This window comes from Eublepharis macularius, chromosome 1, assembly GCF_028583425.1.
Source record: "Eublepharis macularius isolate TG4126 chromosome 1, MPM_Emac_v1.0, whole genome shotgun sequence".
In the NCBI taxonomy this organism is placed as follows: Eukaryota; Metazoa; Chordata; class Lepidosauria; order Squamata; family Eublepharidae; genus Eublepharis; species Eublepharis macularius.
In genome coordinates, this window is record NC_072790.1 from 112,379,698 (window position 1) to 112,394,653 (window position 14,956).

Sequence of the window (14,956 nt, forward strand, 5' to 3'; positions counted from 1 at the left end):
GAGTCAGAGAAAGAGGCTGTATGTGAAGCCTTAGAAGAGATCTGTGTGAATGAGTTTAAATGAAGTAACTTTAGGAACCAAGATCTACTTTATGACACTGATACGCTTCTTGAAAAAATAAGAGTTTATTTTGTTTTTATTATATCCCAGAGTAGCTGTCATTGCTATATCCCATTCCTATCCTCAGGGCCCCATAGAACCATGAAGGAGCCTGACGCTTAGGCACGTTACCAAAGGGAAAATTTTAATAAAGTATCTTGGAATATAATATTCCTGGTGGCAGCAAATTACCCAAAGGGTGTTAAGGGAAAGATAAAAGGCAAAATCTACCCAAGAGAAAGTAAGGATCATAACAAGCACCCTCTCTGGAAGACACTCAAAATTCCTATGTGGCACCAGGCATGTAGCATGTTTATATTACAGAGAGAGTTTATTGTCTTGTCAGTCAGGCCTGTTTTGTGCTATGTCTCCTGAAGAATTTGATTCTGAAGGTTCGCATCTAGTTTTGTATAACAATTTTATCTCTTTTCTGTAAACAATTAACTTTGGAAAGGATGTTAAGATTCTCTGCTATGGTTGATCTTTATGTATATGTCACAACGAAAGCATGAGAGCACTGCTGCTGCCAAGGCAGCTTCTTCCATCAAGGGCTGGGCTTTTCCACCTGTCCAGCCCCGCCCCTTGCCTGCTCCAGCCTACAAAGGCTGCTGCCAGAGGTCTGCCTGCACTATTGCTGCTGCTGCCAAGGCAGCTTCTTCCATCAAGGGCTGGGCTTTTCCACCTGTCCAGCCCTGCCCCTTGCCTGCTCCAGCCTACAAAAGCTGCTGCCAGAGGTCTGCCTGCACTGCTGCTGCCGCTGCCAAGGGAGCTTCTTCCATCAAGGGCTGGGCTTTTCCATCTGCCCGGCCCCGCCCCTTGCCTGCTCCAGCCTACAAGGCTGCTGCCAGGGGTCTGCTTGCACTGCTTGCCTTCGTTTTGTTATTTTTATACCAAGTGTGTTAGTTTTTGTAGTCTATATGTATTGTTCATGTTTGTGTTTTAATTATGATGTGAGCCACCCTGAGCCCATTTGTGGGGAGGGCAGGATATAAATCAAATTAAATTTTAAAAAAATTGCATCTGAGCTTTATTATTAAATAAATGTAATAAAACTCATACTTTTTCATTGATCACAGTTTGGTGTCTTGAATAATGGGAGAGTAATGGCTGTTATGGAAAACAAAATTAAAGCAGAGTACTTTTGAAAGAATTTTCCCTAACAATGAAAAATGATAAATAATTTTGTATGGAGTGGGAAGAAACAAAAAATAAGACTTAAAGTACTACAGGATGAGAAAAAAGAGGTTTAGCTGTACCAAATATTAAATTATACTGCCAAGCAATCACTTGTATGGATATCAGATTGGATTATAAACCCAAATAGAAAAAAATATCAAGTTGGAAATAAGTGATACTAAAGGAATTATGTAATTAATTATAATTAAAAAAACATCAAAAACTATTCAAAAAGAAGATGGCACTCATATACTGAGGAATTATTAAGAATATGGTTTCAATGTAAAAATACAATAAGTCTGCCAACCGAGTTGTGGGTATCTCCAATTGATGCCTACTACATTAGTATAAAAACCAAAATTGTTTGTATAAATTATACATATATGATGGCTAAGCAAAAAAAAAATCATGGCAAGAAATCCAAGATAGAAAAAACATTCCATATTTTCTGTATTATCAAATGGTGTCTAAATTTAAAGAATAGCCAATGGAGGAGGCCAGTTAAGAGAGAAACCCGTTTTTGAACAATTAATCATTGGGAGGTTCAAAGCACCTATTAGGAAAAATATATAAAACATTGTAACACAATACACAATAGAGGAAATAAAAAAATTGCATGATAAAAAGGATGTAAACTTTGGAGAAAATATTGGCATGAGCCAATGGGAAAACCTATGGCTAAAGAAATTAAATTTACAGTATGTCAAATGTTAAGGAAGAACTGGTATAAAATATTTTTCAGATGGTATATTACTCCCCAAAACATTGTGAAAACTAATAAAGAGCATAACAGAAAGTGGTGGAAATGTCAGAATAAAGAAACCACATTTTACCACATGTAGCAGACATACAAGAAAGCAAGAAAATATTGGATAAAATATATGAAACGCAAAAGACATTGTGATGAATCTCCAAACTAAAGTCGTATTACAAAAACGCATTGTGAATTATTTAAGAGCATGGCGACAGCAGCAAGAGTAGTATTTGCAACAAAATGTAAGGCAGAATGATGTCTGGATCTGAAGATATGGAAGAATAAATTATCCAAATATGTGACAATAGCAAAAGTATCATCCTATATACGCAATAGGACAATCTCAGAATTTCAAAAAAAAATTGAGGGTATTTTGATTCTATAGCTGAAAATTACGAATTTAAATTTAAAGCAAAAAGTATTACAAGAGACAAAGGGGGGAAAGTAAAAAAAGATTGGCAATGCATATTTCTAATAAAATTATTAGATGTAAAAATAGGCAAAAAAGGTAGAATAAAGACAAATAAAAGTGCCTATATTATTTAAATTGTTTGTTTTGTTTCTTTTGTATGATTTAGAGATCTAAACAATGCTATAAGTGATAGGATGTTTTGGAGATCATTAATTCATGAGGTCGCCATGAATCAGAAACTACTTGATAGGATATAAAACACACACACACAAGACCTCAGCTGCAAAATCAGACAAGATGGGATCTTTCTAAAATTCAGGCTTGCAGTGCCTCCTCTATCATCTAGAAGAAAAGGCAGAGATTTATAGAAGCATGAGGGTCTAGCTTCAAGTTACAAAGCCTCATTATTAAAAAATTGAAGAAAAAAAGCTGATTTGGGAACAGGGAATTTGGCATGGAGAAATTATTCGGGTGTGTAATTTGCTACCTACCTACACTTTTCCTTCTAAAACTCCTTCCCATTCTGCCCCTCCAAGCTCCAAACACTTTCTGCTCTTCTTAACCTAAGATTGGGACAGGGTAAAAGCCGGAACGAGATGGAACAGGCCGGAACGGGCACTAAAGAAATGCCAGTGCCACAAAAAAGAGGGGGATGTGTTAGAGACACTCCAGAACAATATTTTAGAAATGAAAACTCTGGACTGGCACCCTTTAATTAACCTATTCCATGCCAAAAAGCTCCCGGAACAGCACAAAACAGCCCGGAACGGGCACTAAAGAAATGCCAATGCCACAAAAAACAGTGGGATGTGTTAGAGACACTCCAGAACAATATTTTAGAAATGAAAACTCTGGACTGCCCCGCTTTTATTAACCCGTTCCATGCCAAAAAGCTCCCGGAACAGCACAAAACAGCCCGGAACGGGCACTAAAGAAATGCCAGTGCCACAAAAAACAGTGGGATGTGTTAGAGACACTCCAGAACAATATTTTAGAAATGAAAACTCTGGACTGCCCCGCTTTTATTAACCCGTTCCATGCCAAAAAGCTCCCAGAACAGCACAAAACAGCCCGGAACGGGCACTAAAGAAATGCCAGTGCCACGAAAAGCAGTGGCATGTGTTAGAGACACTCCAGAACAATATTTTAGAAATGAAAACTCTGGACTGGCACCCTTCAATTAACCCTTTCCATGCCAAAAAGCTCCCGGAACAGCACAAAACAGCCCGGAACGGGCACTAAAGAAATGCCAGTGCCACAAAAAGCAGTGGCATGTGTTAGAGACACTCCAGAACAATATTTTAGAAATGAAAACTCTGGACTGGCACCCTTCAATTAACCCTTTCTATGCCAATATGCTCACGGAACAGCACAAAACAGACTGCCGTTTTCTGCAGACTCGGGACTGAAAGCACACCGAGACCATGTTTTTCACTTCCCTCCACCCCAACAATTATCTGTTGGTAGCCTGGGACTTAGCCTCAGGCGAAGAGGAGTTACCTGGCTGGATGCTCCAAGTAACAATAAAAAATTATGTCCTATTTTTTCAGTTATTTATTTGTTTATTTATTTGAAAAAAAAAATTAAGAGATGTCCGATTAATATATATAATAAACCAAAACAAGGAATCCACTTTAAGGATTGCTTCCCATAGACCAATTCAGTTAGAGGGTCAAAATGAAGGTGAGTGCAAAAATGATGCGAAGGGTGTGTGTGTTTGTACAGTGAACAGTGGATTAATGTGAACAAAATCAGTGATGCAAAAATTCGTGACAGCTTGGTTGGAAAGCTGCACGAAGTATTGGTATCTGAAGAGGGTTTTGACTAAAGTGATCCTACACTGATCCTCTTATTTGGAAACTGCATCCTTGTTTGTTTTCCTGTACTTCTTAGTGCCTTTTGATATCGTTGACAATGCCATCCTGTGACAGCACAGCATTCATATTTGCTAACGCTGTGACCTGGAACCAGGTATTTGGGACACAGGGAAGTTTATATCCCAAACATCTGTCTGCCATGCAGCCACAAAGAGGTAGGTAGATAACATGCACAAATGATGTCTTCTTCACCCACTGGTTTGTAAAGTGTGGGTTGGTAAACCCCCCAAAATGGAGCCAGGGCATCCATTGTAGATGTCAACACTCAAAAGGCAAGGATTGGTGGGGGGGTTTTACCTCCCCCTGTCACATATGTGGAAGAGAACAGCTTCTCACATATGTGAAGGACAAAGGCTTTACATTCAGTAGACAAATGGCAGCTTTCTCCCTCCCTCCTCGACGCTATCTGAAGACAGCCCTGATCAGGTGAGCAAAGCTGCTGTGGTGGAACATAGAGGAAGAGGTTGTCCTACCGATATGCCAGGCCAAGGCCATGTCACAGTCAAGACCTTGAACTGAGTTTGATAACTGATGCCGGAGGCGGGGCGGGGGGCGTCGGGGGGAGCGGCGCAGCCGCGACCCCCGGGGGCCCGGCTGTCTTGGTCTTCGTCTTGGTCTTCGTCTTGGTCTTCGGGTGGGGGTGGGGGTGGGGGTGGGGGTGGGGGTGTTTTATTTTTGGCAACCTCTTCTACATGCAAAACTTTATTGGTACAAAGTTGTAATGTTATAAAATGGTAAAAATTTCATAAAATTGTAATTTTACTAACAATCCAACTCAAATAAGTTTATAGATAATTCAAACAGTATTGCTTCTATAATCATATTAGGCAGAAATATTAAACATAACTTTTAAACATTAAGTAAAAAGTATTAAATACTCGGTAGAGATGGGTTGAAGGTTTTATCTTAAATCCTGAGCAGCTTGAAACCTTCAAGTGAGAACTGAAAACATGTTTCTCTGTTTTAGAGAAACTGCTTTTCAGTACAAAATAAACGGGATGTATGTTTTTGTTGCGCTCTCCCAACCAGGAGACAGACTCCTCCTAAGAGTTTAATGGCTTCTTTCATTAACAAACGCTAGTCGTTTTCATTACGTGAGGTATCAAAATATAAATGTTTATTTAAATAAAACATAGAAAAATAGAACAGATGAACACAACAAGAATTAAGTTTCCTAACATTTCTTAATGAAATCTTACTCAGTCAGATTAACGATGAAATGCATTCAAGTTACCGTAGCACATATTACAAGGGTAAGTTTCCTGCCTAGATCTTCATGAGATTTCTTTTGGCCAAAACCCTGATCTGCTATTTGGATTACCATTTTTATATATTATCTTATGCAGAAATCTAAGATCTTTTCATATGATAACAAAGATAAATATCAAACCAATCATAATTTAATTCTTTTTTACTATTTCCAATCATGTGACATTCTACCTAGCCAAAAGTACCACTATGCCCAGCTGCAAGATAAGAGATATGGATAGTAAAAATGACAAGAAAAGTTACATGACCAGATCATCCTTGGTCTCTGCTAACAATTACAGAACATGTATCTGATACTGTTCACTATTTTTAATTGGCTGTCAAAGATAAAGCACCAGTTATACACCATACTAGAAAAAGAACTACAGTGATGTTCATACAGCGTTATTTAGAATGCATATGTTTCACGAAGTATGTGTTCTAAACCATAATCAGCAGTCTACTGGTTTGAATCCCACTACTGACATGAGCTCAGTAGGTGGCCTTGGGTCAGCTACTCCTCTCAGCCCCAGTTCCATTGTGGGGATAAGAATAACACTAACTTGTTCACTGCTCTGGGTGAGGCACTAATATGTGTAGAAGAGCGGTATATAAGCACAGTTATTATTATTATTTATATTTCCATGACACCATCCCTTGACCTGTGAAATTAAGTATTTTGATAAATATGAAAGTGATACAAAATATAAATGCATTGCATAATGTGTGAGTGTACATATACAAACTTTAAAAATTGTATTGGATAATACCGCAAAGCATGATTACTGAGAAAGCTGCTTTCACTGCTTTCAGTGTGGAGAGCTGCTTGTAGATCAAAACAACCTGACGAGCTGTCTTCATGCAGAGTACACTTGATTCTCTTGGCTTTCAATTCTGCTTTCGTTCAGCATGGGTAAATCAATGTGTCAGCAGTAAACATTTGTATCACTCCTCTCTGAATGACCTTTTAAATTTTACTGCCTATCGTGTCAAAGCAATTAAAATTAACAATACAGTTACTAAGCTGCTAAGATCAATTAATGGCTCTTAGGCTTTATCTATTGATCTAGTGACATCTTCAAAACCCACTGGTAACAGACTATACATACTTCTCTTCTATCCACAATATATACACAAGGATTGATTACATATTCTTATCTTCTAAATTACATATTTAAATGACATATTCTTATCTCCTAAATTAATTAGTCAAACTCTTACATCAAGGACTGGTGACAAGTTGTGGACAGACTATGCTTGGACAGAATGTACACTGAGAATAAATGACATCAAACAAATTGGAAACTAAATAAATCACTTTTATTTAACAAATAAATTTCTTCTGAAGTCTCTTTAGAAATTAAACAATAGAAACAAACTATGTGGCATTCCTCAAATCCACGTGTAGGATGCTATGGAAGTGGTACTTAGAGGGAAATTAATCTCCGTTGCCTCCTGTCAAGAAGAGCAAAAAGAAAACATTAGAAATGAAATGATATCTAGAATAAGAAAACTAGAAGATGAACACAAAAAAGGCCACCCAATCTATAAACTTGCTTGCATGAAAATTAGAGGGGAAAACCTCCTCACATTCTATACAAGCTATTAAAGGCACCCAGGAAAAACTCAAACTAATTCTGTAAAATTAGCCGATGTATTTGCTGAATACTACCAAACCATTTGTACATCAGACAATCCTGACACTAATCATATTTTAAATTATTTATCATCACAGGAAATTTGGGGAAAAAACCTCACAAGAACATAAACAATGGCCGATTCCAGACGGGCACAAATAAAGCGAGTGCTTTCACTTTTCCAGCGACCTCACTCGTAAAAACCCGTAATGTCCCGTCCCTGCTTACCTCCGGTTCATGGCACTGTGTTGCGCTCCAGAAGCGGACGGTGTGAACGCCGTATTGCGGGTTTGCACACTTCTGGACGCTTCGTCGCCGTGGAGAGGCCCTCCCCTTTCCTTCCTTCCTTTGCCGGCCGGCCGGCAACAATATTCCCTTAATTTTTTTTAAAAAACCGGGCGCCATTTGCGCAGTTGCACATTTGCGCACATCTAACTGCGCAAATGCACACAAATGCACAAATGCACAAATGCACAAAAGTTGACACTGCGTATTCACATACCTGCACATTTGCGCATTTGCGCATTTGCGCAAAACACGTAAAAATTTTTTTTTAAAAAAACTGAAATGCTAACCAATGAAGGCCCCCGATGTCAACTGTGATGGGGAGGAAACAACCAATCCCGGGTACCTCAGTTGGCCGTGCAAACATCCGGAAGCGGGATGGCACGACACGCTGCGAGACAAAGCGGATGGAGACGAAAGTGAACGTGTGGCCGGTAAGCGATTATTTCCACAGAAAAACCGCAATTTCTGGCCATCTGGAATCGGCCAATATCTGGACCAACCAGTCACAACAGAAGATGTTACAGTCACTATCAAATCCTTGAAAAAAATAACAAAGCTTCAGACAGGGATGGATTCCCTGCCAAATTTTTACAAAAAAATACATTCACCAACTCCACTAACTGCCACATGCAACTCTGTTATGTTAGGAGGTAGCATCCCTCTATCTTGGTCAGAGGCTGAAATAGTAGTTACTCCAAAAAAGGACAACCATATTACAAATACTAAATCTTCTCAACCAATACCCTTACTGAATCAAGACCAAAAGATCTTTACAAGCATATTTGCCAAAACATTGTCTAAATTTAAATAACCAACTACATTCACCTTGACCAGACAATACACGTAACACTTTAACTATAATTAATTTCTGTGAAGCATACAAAACCCCTGCATTACTTCTGGCCTTTGATATAGAGAAGGCATTTGATTAAGTGGAAATACCATATCTAAAACTTTTACTTCAAAAAATGGGTTTTGACGACCAATTCTAAAATGCCATTAATGCTCTTTATCTTTCTCCAAAAGCTACAGTTAGGACTAACAATGTACATTCAATAGATATCCATATAGCAAGAGGAACTAGACAAGGCTGTCCCCTTTCCCCATTTCTGTTTGCTATAACTATAGACAGGGCCAATGCTACCATTAGACCAACTAGGCAGCCGCCTTGGGCACAGACCTCAAGAGGGGCATAGTTTTAAACAGATTACTTCCTTGAAAAAAATGCAACTGAGAAAACCTATTGAGCACCCCCTAAATGGTCCTGTCCACAGACATCAAGCAGCTCAAAAGCTCACCGTAACTTTTTTATTTATTTATTTATTTATTTATTTATTTATTTATTTATTTATTTATTTATTTGATGTATACCCTGCCCTCCTCACAGATGGGCTAAGGGTGGCTAACAACATTAAAAAATACATTAAAATCACAGAAACATAAAATCAATAATATTTTTTTAAAAATAATTAAAATAGTCCAGGAGCAGGCTATTAAAACAAATATTGGGAGTCCGTATACAGGCATGGCAGATGGCTGAGGGCAGCTCCGGAAGAAATGGTGGTCTTAGATGGAAGAAGAAGGACACTCGCTGGCACTCAGCCAAAGGCCCAGCAGAACATCTCCGTTTTACAAGCCCTGCAAAACTGTAACAGGTCCCACAGGGCCCAGATCTCCAGCGGGAGAGCATTCCACCAGGCCAGGGCCAGGGCAGAAAAAGCCCTCACCCTGGTTGAGGCCAGATGGATGTCCTTTGGGCCAGGGACCACCAGGAGTTGCTTGTCTGCAGAGCGCAACACCCTGCAGGGGACGTAATGGAAGAGGCGGTCCCGCAGGTATGGAGGTCCCAGTCCATGAAGGGCTTTAAATACCAAGGTTAACACCTTGAACCAGATCTGGAACTCCACTGGAAGCCAGTGCAGCTGGCACAGCACATGATGAATGTGCGCTTGGATGGGCGTTCCGGTAAGGATGCGTGCCGCTGCATTCTGGATCAGCTGTAACTTCCGGGTCAGACCCAAGGGCAGTCCAGGATAGAGTGAGTTGCAGTAGTCTAGCCTGGAGGTGACCGTTGCATGGATTACTGTGGCCAGGTCCTGTGGTGAAAGATAGGGCGCCAGTTGCCTGCCCTGTCGAAGATGAAAAAAGGCAGACCTGGCAACAGTCATGACCTGGGCCTCCATTGAAAGTGTAGCATCCAAGGTCACACCCAGACTCCTCACCATCAGGGAAGGTTTCAGTTGTACCCCATCAACAGCTGGGAGCCGGTTCCCAGCTCGATTGCCCCATGATCCAGACACAGAACCTCTGTCTTCAGGGGATTCAATTTCAGGCGACTCTGATGTAACCATACCGTCACAGCCTCAAGACCCTTGACCAAGGAATCCAAAGCAAGATCGGACTGGCCATCTGTAATGATTCCAAGTAAATGTGTGCATGTATCTTTAAATGCTTGATGAGATAGGTGAAGAGTGGGGGGTGAAGGAGATGGATGAGTGAGTGATATGTGTCAGGCTATGGCATTCCAGACTTGATAGTCTGTTTCACTCCCTTCTGCAAGAAGACGAGGTCTTTTGATTTCAAAAGGTTTATTGTGAAAGACAGCATTCAAGCCCAGATGTACATATTCCAGGATTAGAGATCCTGGCCGAGCAAAGCGTTGCTAGGAATGAATCATAGAGCAAAGGTTGTTACATTTCACACTCCCAGAGCCCAGCCTCCCCCCCGAGTTCATACAGCAAAACTTCTCAGAGGTGCGCTGAGCTGGCCAAGGTCGAAACAGCAGATAAGACAGGATCCTTTCCCATGGAATCGGCTCCTTGCAGGTGTTGCCTGGAGGGAAAGAAGTCTAAACACTACACGATTAAATATGCCGTTACTTAGGTTAAAACAGTTTCTGACAATATGATTGGTTGAGGACTGAGAGGGTGGGTGGAGTGAATGCAGTTTGAGACTGAGAGTAGAGAGAAAATGTTTAGTCAGACGAAAGCAGGCTAGCTGTGTGCTGCCTGAATATGTTGAAGTGTTTATGAGAGAAATATAACCTGTGTGGAACCTGAACTGAGCATGTTTGTGAAAGGACACTCAGTCAGGGAAAGAGAGGCCAGCTGTGTGAATGAGAGTAAATGAAGTAACTTTAAGAACCGAGAACTACGTTTATGAAACCGATACGCTTCTTGAATAAATAAAAGCTTATTTTTGTTTTGCTATATCCCAGTGTAGCTGTCATTGCTATATCCCATTCCTATCTTCAGGGCCACATAGAACCACGAAGGAGCCTGACGCTTAGGAACGTTACCAAAGGGAAAATTTAAATAAAATATCTTGGAATAAAATATTCCGGGTGGCAGCAGACTACCCAGAGGGTTAAGGGATAGATTAAAAGAAAAATCTACCCTAAAGAAAGTAAAGGTCATAACACCATCCATCAGCAGATAGAGCAGAGTGTCATCCGCATACCAGTGACAACCTAGCCCAAAGCTGCGGGCTAACGGGGCAGGGGGGCACATATAGATGTTAAATAGCATCGGGGAAAGAATCGCCCCCTGAGGGATGCCACATACCAAAGAATGGTAAGCAGACATCTGTTCCCTGAGTGCCACCCTCTGTCCTAGATTGTGAAGGAAGGAGTTCAGCCATTGCAGGGCTGTTCCACGAATCCCCACATCGGCAAGGCAATGGGTCAGAAGATTATGATTGACCATGTCAAATGCTGCTGTAAGATCTAAAAGTATCAGCAGTGCCGACCCACTCCGGTCCAGGTGTCGCCGCAGATCATCTGTGAGGGCAACCAGAGCCGTCTCTGTACCATGGCCAGGCCTGAAGCTGGACTGGAATGGATCCAGGATAGAGGCATCACCCAGGTATACCTGCAGCTGTTCTGCTACCGCCCTCTCAATTACTCAAAGTTATCTCAGAAGTCTCAGTCAACTTGAGAGGAACAATCCTTAGTGAAACTACTCCTTTTTAGCTCTCCAGAGAGCCAGCTAAAAAGAAGAAAGCAAACAAATTAAGTAACTGCAGACAAAAGTATCTCCTTTTCAAGTACAACACAATTCTCTCTCTCATTGTCTCACAGCAAACATGAGAAGGGGGTGGGAGTAGAAGACACACTGTTGTGCCAGCCAGGGAAAAGGTGGGGAAATAGCTTCCAATGCTAGAAAAAGAAACTTTTCAGCAACTTGAGGAAGCCAAACAAGAAGTGAGAAGGAAAACAAAAGGGAAAAGGTGGGAAACTGCCTCCAGAGCTAAGAAAAAAACCCACTTCTTAGAGCAAACTGTATCCCAGCAACACCAAGAGAAGAGGCAGAGTGGAAAACACTAAAATCTTCACAGCTATTCTGCTGTGTCTGGAAAGAAATGGGCAGAAAGTCAGCTTCATGGCTGCAATAAAAGGGAGGAAAGTAGGGAAATTCTGCTGTAGCAATGCGCATAGCATACTTGCTGCAGAGGAACAAGTGCAGGGAAAAAATACCTCTGCACTAGAACCTACAACTATATAGCCAAGCTTTTAAGGTTTCCTCAAAATCTGAAAATCCTTTAAAGAGTTATGATGACCTCGTCCAATCCTTAAGGCCACTTTTGGTAGGTGCTCCAGAGGGAAAACTGGTCAAGACCAATTTGTCATCGACTTCCGGTTTGGGATCCATGGAGGTCTAACGCAGCTCTAAAAGCTGAGCTGTCCGGGCTGCTGTTTTGATGGCTGGAGGGGCTAAAACCGCCCGCAGCCGACTGCTCTCAGGCGGAGAGCAGGCTTAGAACGCTCAAGAACCTCAGGGCGCGTTGATCTCGGGCGAGGGGGGGTCCTACGCAACGGACTCTCTCCCGTCCCTTGAGGTCCCACCCGAAGACAGGTTTTGCCAAGATCTCTACAGCAGCTTTGGAGCCAATTCAGTTGGCATATGACCTACATGCCCAAGCTTCAAACAGGGACAAGGGGAATTGATGTGAATTGAAGATTGAAACAGTGATTACAACCCGAGAAATCGACTAAGAAGGTAAAGATCACTATCTCTTGAAACAGGACAGATTACTTTAAGAAACGAAGTATTAAAGTTAATTTTAAAACTGCGACAGACTGAATATAAGGAGGGGAAATCCCGGCAAGAAAATTTTTTAAAGAAGGACTAAGCATAACGGAGTTATTAAAGAAATTTGATTATTGTTTTACATACCTGTGGTGACAAAGAGATAGCGGACTGTGAGAAAGTTTTAACATCGCGAGAGCGGCTGCGTGTGGCTGAGGAACAGGAAGTACGTCATAACGATAGAGAAGCTGGAGAGAAGCGGCCTTCTTCACGTTACAGGAAGTAGAAAAACGTCATCTTGGAAAGGGGAAGGGTCGTGGCTTCAGCGGAAGAGGAAGTGGGCCATCTTGGATTACAAGTAAAGGGGAAACAACCATAGAGAAACCATAGAGAAAAGACGCCCGACATTTTGGATTTTGTAATTGGTTTTTTTTAAGAAATAAAGTGAATTCGGGACTTTTAAAAGTAAAAGTACTTAAAGCTAAACGCCACGGAGTTAAGAAAAAGGGCGGACACGTGGGAGCGAGGCAAAGCTAGCCCCACGATGTCGAAAAAGGAGTGGCAAGCGGCAATTGAAAGTTTGGATAAAAAAGTTTCAGAAGGAATTAAAGAACTTAAAGACATGATACCAGAGATGGCGAAAGAGTTTAAAGAGACACTTAGAAAAGAACTGGCGGAAGTGACGAAAGGTATGGAAAAGATACAAAATGACTTGCAAGCCACACAGCAAAGAGTTAATGTAGTAGAAAGTGCGGTGGACACTTTGGCAGACTCGCAACGAACTGAGATGAGGGTGATGAGAGGTAGAATGGCCGTTGCGGAAAGTAAACATATGGAGAAGCAGTTAAGGTTTCGTGGCTTGCCGGAAATTGAAGGAAAGACTGCCCAAGAACAGATCACAGAAGTGCTGGCTGAATACCTGGGGAAAGAGGAGGGGGAAATTGCGGCTATTCTAGATGTGGTATACAGAATAAACTCAAGATTTGCGACCCAGAGGAAATTACCAAGAGATATGATTGTGCAGTTTACGACTAGAAATACAAGAGAAATGATTGTGAGTAAACAGTTCCAGGACCCATTGGAGGTTGACGGCAAGACTGTTATTATCATGAAGGAATTGCCCAGATCGGTGCTGCTGGATCGGAAAAAATACAAAGATCTAGTCCAGATTCTGAAGGATATGAAAATAAGATACAGATGGGAAATGCCTGAAGGCGTGTCCTTTGAATTTGGTGGTGTTAAAAAGCGCATCAGATCTGAATTGGAGATGGAAAAGTTTATCAGGGACAATGAAAAGGACTTACCAACAGCAAGATCATGAATATGGAGTGTAAAATCTTATCTTGGAATGTAAATGGACTTAATTCGCCGAACAAGAGAAAAAATATTTTCCATTGGTTATTAAAACAAAAATGCGACATTGTTTGTTTGCAAGAAACTCATATTAAAAAGCAAGATGTAAAATATTTAAAATTTGCAAAATTGGGAAGTGAATTTGTGGCTGCTTCAAAAAAAAAGAAAAAAGGTGTGGTGCTGTATATAAAAGAGGAATTACAGCCAAAATTAGTGGTGTGTGATGTTGAAGCCAGATACTTAGCAGTGGAAATTATGTGGAATTTAAAGAAACTGTTGGTGTTTGGAATATATGCACCCAATGGAGCAAAAGAAAGTTTTTTTGAGGACTTGGGAAAACAACTTGATGAGCTATCTTATGACCAGATAATTTTAGCTGGAGACTTCAATGGAGTTACTAACTTGGATGAAGATAAGAAATCTGTAACTGCACAAAAGAAAAGAGGACTATTACCAAAGTCTTTTTTTGCAATAAAAGAACAAGAAACTTTAGAAGACGTATGGAGGAGACAGAATCCTAAAAGTAGACAATATACATTTTATTCTGCAAGACACTCCACTCTGTCACGAACTGATATGATCTGGGCCTCAAAAGACTTAGTGCTTTGGACTAAGGACGTGGAAATAATGCCTATGGTAAGCTCAGATCATAATCCAATCATGTGGAGGTTTGGGAAAAGAATAAAAAGGAGAGGATGGAGAATAAATGAAGATCTATTGCAAGAAGAGGCAAATATTGAATTGTTGCGAAGAGAGACTAAGTTCTTTATACAGCATAATATGAATAATGAAGTATCAACAAATAAGGTATGGGATACTTACAAGGCAGTGACTAGAGGCATACTAATGGACTTAAATTCAAGAGTTAGGAGGAAAAGAGAGGAGAAGAGCTTGGAGATTATGGAAAAAATAAAAGCCAAAGAGATACAACTAAAGAAGAGACCAGGGAAAAAGAAGATATATCAGGATATTAAAATCCTTCAAGAACAGTTGACGGCAATGAATAATAAAGAAATGGAATGGAATCTTAAGAGAATGAATCAAAAGTCGTTTGAGGGTGCAAATAAACCTGGGAAATATTTGGC